Genomic DNA, 11,183 nt, shown 5'->3' on the forward strand with positions numbered 1-11,183 from the left:
ATACCACTTTTGAAATGTAATTTCAGTAGATCGGGATGGCCAAAATAATATTATCATTTTACAATGATGCTTCAATCTCTCTATCTCTTGCTAGAATGCCTCACGCTATAGTCCAATTGTTTTATAATGACAGCTCAATAATATTTAAAATAAGAAATAGTGTTACATGCCAGTATTAAATGCTATGCCATATAAAATAATATTAATTACAATTAAGTTAAGTTAGGGGGGGAAGCTAGGGTATGGTGTGGTGGGAATCGCTGTTAGTGAGATCAGCATTACCTATAAAATGCCAAAGAGCCTTCTGCTGTACTCGGGGCGGAGTACCGTATTAGCAGAGCCCTAGCCAGTCCACGTCCCCGTCGTCCTCCCTGGGACCTGCTGCAACTGCGCCGCCCCGCGATAACCCTGTTGCAGCTGAGCTAACGGATGCAGGGCGAAAGGCGAGTATTCTGCGCCTCAAAATAGAATCAACTCACAGGGAGGACCCCGAAACAAAACCGAGCAGATCCGCAGGCTCTGAAGCGGCAGCCCCGCTAGCGGATTAAGGCACAGTGGGCTAATCACCTGCTTGCCCGACAATCACCGATTCATGAAACTGAAACAGAGAGAAACCGGACCGATCATTTACCGACGACTATTGGCATGAAAACACGGACACGAATTGCCTTTTGGAATATACGTACGCTCACCGACGATAGCCGATTAGCCCAAGCAGAAGCAGTAATGAGATACAAACTGCACATACTCGGTCTAAGCGAAGTGAGGAGAAACGGTTTCGGGGAGCTAAGAACGTCTGGGGGCTTAACTTTGCTGTATTCAGGTAAAGAATGTGAGGAAGATGTACGCGAACACGGTGTTGGGCTCCTCCTTTCTAATGCAGCGAAGACTAGCCTTCTGGACTGGAAACCAATCTCGGACCGGATCATGTACGCCCGATTCAACTCAAGAGCCCGGAAAATCTCAATTGTGCAGTGCTACGCCCCAACCAATGCAGCAACAGAAGAAACCAAGGACAACTTCTACAATGCCCTCAACACCACCCTGTGCAAAATAAAGAAACAAAACATCGACATCGTCATGGGAAATCTGAATGCAAAAGTTGGGACGGATAACACAAACCGCGCACGTAATATGGGCACGCAGGGACTTGGGTTGTGCAACGAGAACGGGGAAAGATTTATTGAGTTTTGCCAGAATCATGACCTAACCATCGGAGGAACATTATTTATTCATGGCGACCACCACAAATACACCTGGAAATCACCCGATGGCGTCACAAAGAACCAAATCGACCACTTTGCCATCAGCTCTAAATGGCGTTCGTCTTTGCTCGATGTCCGTAACCGTAGGGGTGCCGATATGGATAGCGACCACCATTTGGTCGTTGCTGAAGTTCGACTTAAGGTTGCGGTGGCCCGCGCAGCTGGAGGACCTGGCAAAGTTGGAAGGAGGTTCGATGTGAGTAAACTAAACGATTCAGTGACTCGAAGATCGTTCCAACTGGAATTACGCAATCGTTTTGCCGCACTCGGAACAGCCTCAGACTCATTGGACGAAGAGTGGCATAACATCAAGGTAGCGTATACTGAGGCTAGCTCTACCGTTTTGGGGCGTAAATCACCTCACTCGAAAGAGGACTGGATGTCACAACGCACATGGGATCTGATCGAAGACAGGAGAAATCTCCACCTAAGACTCCTTGAGACTCATGATGATGCTGTTCGAGCCGACCTTAACTCGCAATACCGCCAAAAGCGTAAGGAGATCTATCGCAGTACACGCAAGGACAGGCGACTGTGGGCTGACGGTATTGCTGATCGTGCTCAACAAGCTGCTAATACTGGGAATTTGAAGGAACTTTACAGCGCAACAAAGTCCTTGGCTGGGAACAATAGGGCTAGGAAGAGGAAACCCACAAAATCTAAAGATGGTCAGCTTGTTGTGACATCAGAAGGGCAGCTGCTGCGTTGGCGTGAACACTTTGAGGAGGTCTTCCGCTTATCTGCAACATCGACACCTGACGCGATAAATGTTAGTTCCCCACAACCTCAACTACTCGACATTGATACGGAACCACCATCACCATCAGAGGTGGCAAAAGCAGTCCTCTCTCTGAAGACCGGCAAGGCGCCAGGGCTTGACTTGATCACAGCCCAGATCAAGCATCTGGTCTCGTCTACTGGACATCGGGGTGCCTCCGAAGATTGTGCGCTTGTTGGAGATTATTTATAGAAAATATTCCTGCAGAGTTACTCACGACGGCCTCATTTCGGAAGACATTACAGTGCATGCAGGTGTCCGCCAAAGCTGCCTCCTATCGCCTCTTCTTTTCCTGGTCGTCCTTGACGGGATAATGCTTCGCATCACAGATAAACGGCGCCGCGGGATAGAATGGGGATTATCCAATATCTTAGAGGATTTGGACTATGCCGACGATCTCTGCCTGCTGAGTCACACCCACGCCGACATGCAAGCAAAGTTAGATGATCTACGGCAGGAAGCAGCAAAGACAGGACTGAAGATAAATACCCGGAAAACCAAAGAAATGCGATCTGGTGTGAAGAACAACTCACCGTTGCTGATTGGCACAGAGGCGGTGGAACGCGTCCACCAATTTACTTACCTCGGGAGCGTCGTGTCGGAAACGGGGGGATGTGAGGAGGACATCGCCTCACGGATCGCCAAAGCCCGAGCTACTTTCGCGCAGTTGAGACCTGTTTGGCAGTCACGAAAGCTGACCCGAAGGATCAAGCTCAAAATCTTCGGGTCCAATGTCAAAGCCGTACTGCTTTACGGGTGCGAGACGTGGAAGGTCACAAAAGTCATCTCACGCCAAATCCAGGTCTTCGTCAACCGATGTTTGCGCCGCATTCTCGGGATTTACTGGCCCGAGACCATCTCCAACTCAGAACTGTTGGAGAAATGCCGCGAAAGCCCCATTGATCGACAGATTAAACGCCGCAAATGGGGATGGATTGGCCACACACTCCGAAGGGATCCCGAACACATTCCCAAGCAAGCCTTGGATTGGAATCCTCAGGGGAAGAGGAAGCGTGGCCGTCCTCGTCAAACCTGGCGTCGCACTGTGACAGCTGAAGTGGCGAGCATCGGTATGACGTGGAGCGAGATGAAGCATGAAGCTCAAGACAGATCGAGATGGAGAACCTCTGTGGACGCCCTCTGCCCCATCTAGGGGTCATAGGACTTTAACAACATAACAACAACAGTTTTACAAATTATTGATCAATTAATTACAATAATAATTGTTTATAATAAAGTAAATTCAATAGCCCCTGCCAAATTAATAATATGCAATAATAATGTTATATAAATTATGACATAGAATCAAATGTCATAACACCGTATTGAAGGCTAAGGTTACTCTCGTAACATTATATTACTGGAAGCAGCCTATATCCTTTCTTGGGGTCAAATTTGCTTCTTGCAAAATTTCGTCAAATTCGATTCAGCGGTTTGATCGTGAAATAGTGACAGACAGACAGTCAGAGCTCCTTTCACATTTATAATATTAATATAGATTATATTGTATTTTTTAGAGAAATATTAAATGTTGTTGGCTGAAAATTGTATTTTAATGTAGAACGTCTATTGACGCGGCGTGGGGTAAGTCTCTTGTTTCGCCATGCCCTGCCGCCATCTGCCCCCATCTATGTGCGTTGTATGTATCCTATATACCTACTTTATATATACTATATAGCGACAGAGTAGGCATAGGATAATAATAAATAAATTTATTTTATTAAGGAAATTCTATGACATTTTATCTTAACGTCGTTTTCCCCACTGTCGTTATCAAGTTACATTCTCGATTCGCTAAGAATGAATTACTTCTAAAATGTCATCTTGAGAGCTTTTGCAAATTACAAATAATAAATAGATGAAAAAACAACAACTTAATAATTATATGTTCATTTCAACAATATACGTTTTACTTAGTACGTATATAATTACTACGATTTGTTTGTTTTTGAAACATTGTTTAATTTTTTTTTTGTTAACATGCGATTCTAGCTTATGTGCAGCATTCATTTTACCACTTTTTTTCTTATCTGCAAAATAATATCCAATAGGCCTTGTGCTAAAATATTATCCGTAAACGATTATATACCAACAGCCCAGGTGATCCTTTTGATGGTATTGAAGTTTATGTATCTGTGGCAAGTCATAGCAAAGATATCGTATTTAAACTTCTCCGTGAAAACATATATGCCAACTTCCATGGTGATCGGTCCAACAGTGCCAAAGTGTGTATAAATTAATTAAAAAAAGCCGCCTGCGGCGTTGTGATTGAGACTACTTATTACCTAATACTACATTGTCGGAACTTAATGTGAAAACGCAATATATTTCTGTCAAAATAAATTAGTGTTTCATTACAAGGACATAGAAATAACTCTCGAATATTCCAGGCACAAAGGATTGCCATCATCGTTTAAGCATTGAAGTAAATGAAGGTGTTCATCATCTCGTATTCGGTAGTGGAGAATTTTCCTTCATCATGAGAAAACTTATATGAAATTCGTCGCGTTTGATCAGCGCGTAGTCTCTACTCAACTAGACTACTGGGAGTGTTACTTTACATCTTTTACTTTTATAAATATCAGAGCTAAAGTGACCTTTGAACTTTGTAAAAGTATCAAATCTAATCTCTTAGAAGAGATTTTAAATAAAATGTACATAAAGATCTAGGTAAGATGATTTGCGTAGGAAGCTCGCTACGATGTATCTATTCCCGTTGAGGAAAAGTTCGCTGTGTAAAAATAGTGGCAGCTCTTGACGTAAAACTTGAGACTAATAATATAATAATAATATAAGATTTTTTAAATTTTCTTTTCACAAAAGTTGTAACTTATAAAATAGAAATGCTTCAATTTTAAAACTCTATTATCGATATTATTCCTATATTTCGAAATGTTAATTCAAAATCCCAAAATAAGTTCGCAATCAATGATACCATTAACAATGTGAAAAAAACAATAATTTGCATAAATTTAGAAGTACATACACACATATGGTAAATAACGAGGATAATTGCAGAGGTGAACCGGTTCAATAAAACAGACCTTCGCGCTCTACATCAAACCACCTCTCTTTCTCTCCTGTATCTTTCTCTCTCTTATTTGACATCTAAGATATTGCGAACATCAATAATTAAGACAGTTCGTGAAATACTGTAAAATTATTGTAAATACTAGCTTCGAATTTTGTAATATTGTAATGAATAATTGACTGCTACATGATTATAGAATTTTGCAAGACATTTAAATATAACCTTCTATATAATATACAAGCGAATTGCCCCGGCCTCGCACGGGCGTAATAAAGATACTATTTAGTATCAATATTACATACGATCAATACGTACCAAGTTCATAGCTTTTTTTTTCGTTAAACAATACAAACCGTTATGTCCATGCCGCTTAAATCTGTAACATCTTCGAAAATTTTCATTAAAATTACATGACGCAAAGCGCTATATTGATTAATATTAAATGTACAATGTCTTTACTCAATTGGATTAAGATTAATGAGGTAGTGCTTAAAATCGCTTCGAAAATAAGCCCTTTCTTAACGTAAAAAGTAATTTAAAATTTTTTTTATTGTGGTTTGAACACGTGCATCTTAACCGATGATTTCGGGTTCAAACCCAGGCAAGCACCACTATATATATATGTTCTTAATTTGTGTTTATAATTCATCTCGTGCTTGGCGGTGAAGGAAAACATCGTGAGGAAACCTGCATGTGTCTAATTTCGTTGAAATTCTGCCACATGTGCATTCCACCAAGCCGCATTGGAACAGCTTCGTGGAATATGTTCCAAACCCTCTCCTTAATGGAAGAGGAAGCCTTAGCCCAGCTGTAGGAAATTTACAGGCTGTTACTTTACTTTACTTTAGAAGTCGAAAACAAATTAATAGCAAAACAGTTTTATCCGAAGTTAAATAACACAATGACAATTTACTTTTTATTAACACGAATTAAAAAGTTGATGCTTTGAATGGTAAGTTGATTGAGAGTTGATTTCGGAAGACCGAAATGCTTCCGAAGCAATAATACATAAATGAATTAGATACTTATTTAGTACAGTTATGAAACTAATAATGGTTGTTTATGATGTCGATAAATTAAAAAATATATATTAAGATCGAAAATCACAAGTAACAATACATGGTTAACTGTGAAAATAACTAATTTTATTTTATTAATTTCTTCATCGAGTAACATAATAATGTTTTGGAAACACCTTTGTCAATTTTAAACATTAAAGATGCTATAAATTAATAAAACGAATTAATAAAATTAACTTGGTGGTAGGGCTTTGTGCAGGCCCGTCTGGGTTGGTACCACCCACAAATCAGTTATTCTACCGCCAAATAACAGTACTCAGTATTGTTGTGTTCCGATTTGAAGGGTGAGTGAGCCAGTATAACAGGCACAGGTTGGTGGCAAATTGACGATGTAAGGAATAGTTAATATTTCTTACAGCGTCATTTTCTATGGGTGATGGTGACCACTTACCATCGGGTGGCTCATATGCTCATATCCGCCAAGCTATACCATAAAAAATAAATTTAAAAAAAGATAAAATAATGATCACGTGGAAAAATGTTATACAAAATATTGTAATTGAAAGATAATTTAAATATAATCTAATTCTCCGTATTAAATACTATTTACTAAAAACAGTCCATTACCTATCCTATTATTATAAATGAACCCCATTGAATTGATTTTGATGGAACTCGGTATGAAGTAAGCTTGAATCCCAAGAAAAGACATAGACCATTTTATACCTGACATCAACGACCGTTATTCCTAACACGCGAACAGATCTGCTGGCAACAATTATTTCCTGATACATTAACATATACGTGTACCTATGTATGTATAACGTGTGTACTTGCTATATTCATGATATAACAAACTTTTTAATTAAAATGCATAATAAGATTGTACAATAGGTATCAATACTAACTGTCCTTTAACATAGACAAAAATATATTGTCAGAAGACAATATATATTTTTATCTAAATTACATTTTTATAGAAGTAATTTGTTTTATATATCGCTGTTCAAAATGTGCTGCCGCAGCACAGTAACGAATTATTTGTATAAAGAACGATTAGTATTAATCCAATACCCTTAAAAAATATGTATATAATCATTAAAAAATGACAATATATGTATTTATTTATGAACATTGAAACAACATTGGACAAGTGGACCACAATACTAGTCACCGCCATTAGATCCATACATACATACACTGTAACTATATACTTATGACATGGCACAAACGACATTTCAGTATCAAGAAATAACATATAAATCAATACTACTAGATAGACGGAAACCAGTTATGATATAAGAAATTTTTACACGTTGGTGTAAGCAAATATAGAATACGGAATAGATTACTGACCTTATATTGCTTGATATCACGATAACCACTGGGTTATTATTACGTTATTTGGAGAAAGAGGACAAAATAAGCGGGCAGACGTCTATGACGGCTTGTAAAGACGGCGGTACACTGCAAGCAGAACAAAGCTATAACGTAGTATCGTTATTTATAATGCCGGTTTTTTTTTTTTATTGGAGATAAGATTAAGTTTTAATTGCACTAAAAAACCTTATCCTATATCTCTGTCCTTATCTGTCTTATTGTATTGTATAACTAATCATTTAATTTAAATTTAAATGAATAATTATAATAGGATAATTAAAAAAAAATCGAAACCTTACTATAAATATATGGAATGCTAGCAGCATTTCTTAAATCGCATTGCCGATCCACTTGCAAGAAATGAACCACTCTGAACAGAAGAGGCGAAGCGAAGTGTGACATTTTTAATAAAGGTACTACTACTACTCCAATACATATAAAGATATACAATTGAGACAAAGGTGTTTTTTTTTGTAAAAATATTTACATCAAGCTGTGCCCGCGTCCTCGTACGCATTTGAATTTAACAAAACAAAATATGATTAAGTAACTCCTTATTATATCAGTTATCTGCCAGTGAAAGTCCCGTCAAAATCGGTCCAGCCGTTCCAGAGATTTATAAACAACGCACCGCACATTATGAAATAACTGTATATCAAGAAAAAATCAGATAACAATTAGTTACAATAGAAAGAAGGCGGAATCACTAAAATACAACATTAATTGATTTACAACGTTATAGCTGCTTGACAAACATCGCTAACCAAAAGCAACACACGTTTATAGTGTAACACTTGCAGTGGAAACCTAACTCTATATCTGACGGGCGTTACCAGTGAGATTCTGCCGTTGAACGGGTCTTTTTTTCCCTCTCGAAAACTCCACGTACCAAAAAAGGTGAAAACGGTGCCTTTATGAGGATACGAATCTCTATCCGTCGCAGACTTAGCTAAACGATGTGATTTTTGTGTCTTCATTCTTACTCATTAAATTTCTGTAATATTTTCTGATGTTTTGTTTATTTCATAATTTATCATTAATAGATGATCTTAAATTAAATATTTTTAAACTATTTCGTTGTAGTAATTATTGAAATAATTCTGAAGAACTGTTTGTTTTTCAATTACTATATATTGATGCATAAATGCATTTTGTGGTATTTTGTTCAACGGCAAAAAACAAAACTCTAATGTATTTTGATATTTGATTGAATATCAATAAAAAACTTACACATATAACATCATTTTATACTCATTGATCATAACAAAACGCAATTTGCCTCTTTAAATCACAATAAAGGTATGTATTTCAATTTTGTATTACATTATCTTTAATCAAAAACAGTAGTGTATCTAGTTACACTTTTTATAATATATTAAAATGATTTAAAATTGATAATGTCTCATGAACTGACTACCACTGATGTATATACATATGTAATCATTACGAATGTATACATATACATATGTAATGATACTATTTTGTAAGTTTATTTATTTTTAATATAGTTTTGTTTTAAAGAACAAAAAATAAACATATTTATACAGATATCAAGATAGCAGCGCTTAACGCCATCTCTTGGCAAAGTGTCGCAACAAATTATCAATGTGATTCGAAGGAAATATTATAATATTAAGTACACAGAAAATGTTATGTTTATGTTATTCAGAAGATAGATTAACAAATTAATTATTATCAATTTACTTAAAATTGTTAAATAAATAAGAAATCGTTGTAAATTCAAATACAAATGTAAAAAATCGTACACAGATTGGATAACGAATAAGGTTTTATATATTTTTTACCCCAGTGAGAACAAGTCTCGAAATAATAATATAGTAACGCGAAGCATACAATGTTGCTTATTATGATTGTGTTACACGCGCTGAATGCAACACTTCGTATTTGTAAGTATGCGGGATCACGTGCCGACCAGAGTTAAAATAGACAGGCTATTTGCTGCATTGGGAATCAAACCGTTGCTCTAAATTGTCGATTTAATCATCAAACAAATAAAATTGATATACTGCTCAACTTACTCGGGAATCTTGATCATTTCATGTATATATAACTTTATTATTGTTACTTTTTTATTACGTAGGTTCAACGTAAGCTTATTAATTAATACTCCGAGATTTATCTTTAAAAACTTGAATGTAACAAAGAGCTAAAAACTAAAAGTCTGCGACTTTATAAATCGCCCAACCAGTCTTGAGACTGGTCGACTCCGCCATATGTTGTCTGTCCCCGTTACACCGTACCCCCTGTAATAGTTACGACGATATCGTATCGAAATTTGTAGCTAAAAGGCCGAGGGGCAAAACACGTGTAGATAAATAGGGGGAAATGCGAATGGTTCCACAGATTATATATATCTATAAATATGTCAATAATTTATCGGCTATTGAAATTTAAGCATTTTCTTTCATATAATCTATAGCGCACTTTTTATTTCTTCTAAAAGAACACCAACATTTTTTATAACAAACAAAACAAAATTGTGTATCAATCTCATTGTGTTAAAATGGTGTTAGATAACAAACAATTTAATTTAAGTATCATTCGTCTCTTTTAATCAATAAAAGTATAATTACGTAAGTTGTAATAAGATGTTATATACTATGTATAATGCTGTGTAATAACGTAATAGTTAAAAAAGTTTTTCTGGTAGAAAGCAATGCCCTTAAAATGTCTCCAAGGCTTCTCGCTCTGCTGTTTTCCAAAAACGATGCCTCCAAGTAGCTCTATTGTTCGCGTTGAATAATTATATGCAGTGTACAGCGTCTTTTTGTAACGCGAAATACACTGAATTTCCTGAGAGTAAGTATTATCATTCGCCTGTGCTGAAATTTTAATATCTATCACGAACAGTGTGGAAGATTCATTGCCTCTCAATATCAATGAACAATGCTTTAAAAACAAATTAACAAACTTAAAATAAACCTTATTATTAAACATTAAGAACTTATTTTAATTGTCGATTAAAATGTACATACGTCATACTAAATAAAAACGAACCAGTAAGTAAGTAGTATTATACTTATGTTTTAAATATCGATTTAACACTTTCATACCTAACTTTTATAGATATAAAAGCCAGCAAATTGATTACCAAGAAGCTAAATATAAAACTAACAAATCATTTTCAAAACAATTCACAGACAGTGACATTATAAATGAACCTAATGATGATAGTGACTATTTCCTTTATTTACATATAAAATAAGTTATTTTATCATTTCATGTATTTTATACTAGCGACCCGCCTCGGTTTCGCACGAGTGCAATACTGATACTAAATATACATAATTTGTTTATTTACTATATTTATTTATTTACTATATCTTTCTTAACTATATTGTCTTTGTATCAGTGGCGGATTTACCAATAGGCTAAGTAGGCCTATTGCTGACAGAAATATCACCTAGCTGATAATAATAACGGGAATGAGCCGATGTTATAAAGACGATAGAACACAAATCATAAAGTTGCAATTACAAAATAAATGTAATTAATTTTAATTTCAAAAGTCAGCAGGTGCGGCAAAAATTGAATAGCCTACTAGCGGCAAATTTGTAAATCCGCCACTGCCTTGTATTATATACAAAAACCTTCCTCTTGAATCACTTTATCTATTACAACTAACCGCATAAAAATCTGATGAAGGGACAGAGAAAGCGACTTTCTTTTTATACCATGTAGTGATTACA

General features: G+C 36.2%; 1 pseudogene; it reads left to right on the forward strand.

The window, feature by feature from the left end:
- Window positions 1–624: 624 nt before the first annotated feature.
- On the forward strand, window positions 625–3,207 carry LOC124535731 (annotated as a pseudogene).
- The last annotated feature ends 7,976 nt before the right edge of the window (window positions 3,208–11,183 follow it).

This window comes from Vanessa cardui, chromosome 15, assembly GCF_905220365.1.
Source record: "Vanessa cardui chromosome 15, ilVanCard2.1, whole genome shotgun sequence".
In the NCBI taxonomy this organism is placed as follows: Eukaryota; Metazoa; Arthropoda; class Insecta; order Lepidoptera; family Nymphalidae; genus Vanessa; species Vanessa cardui.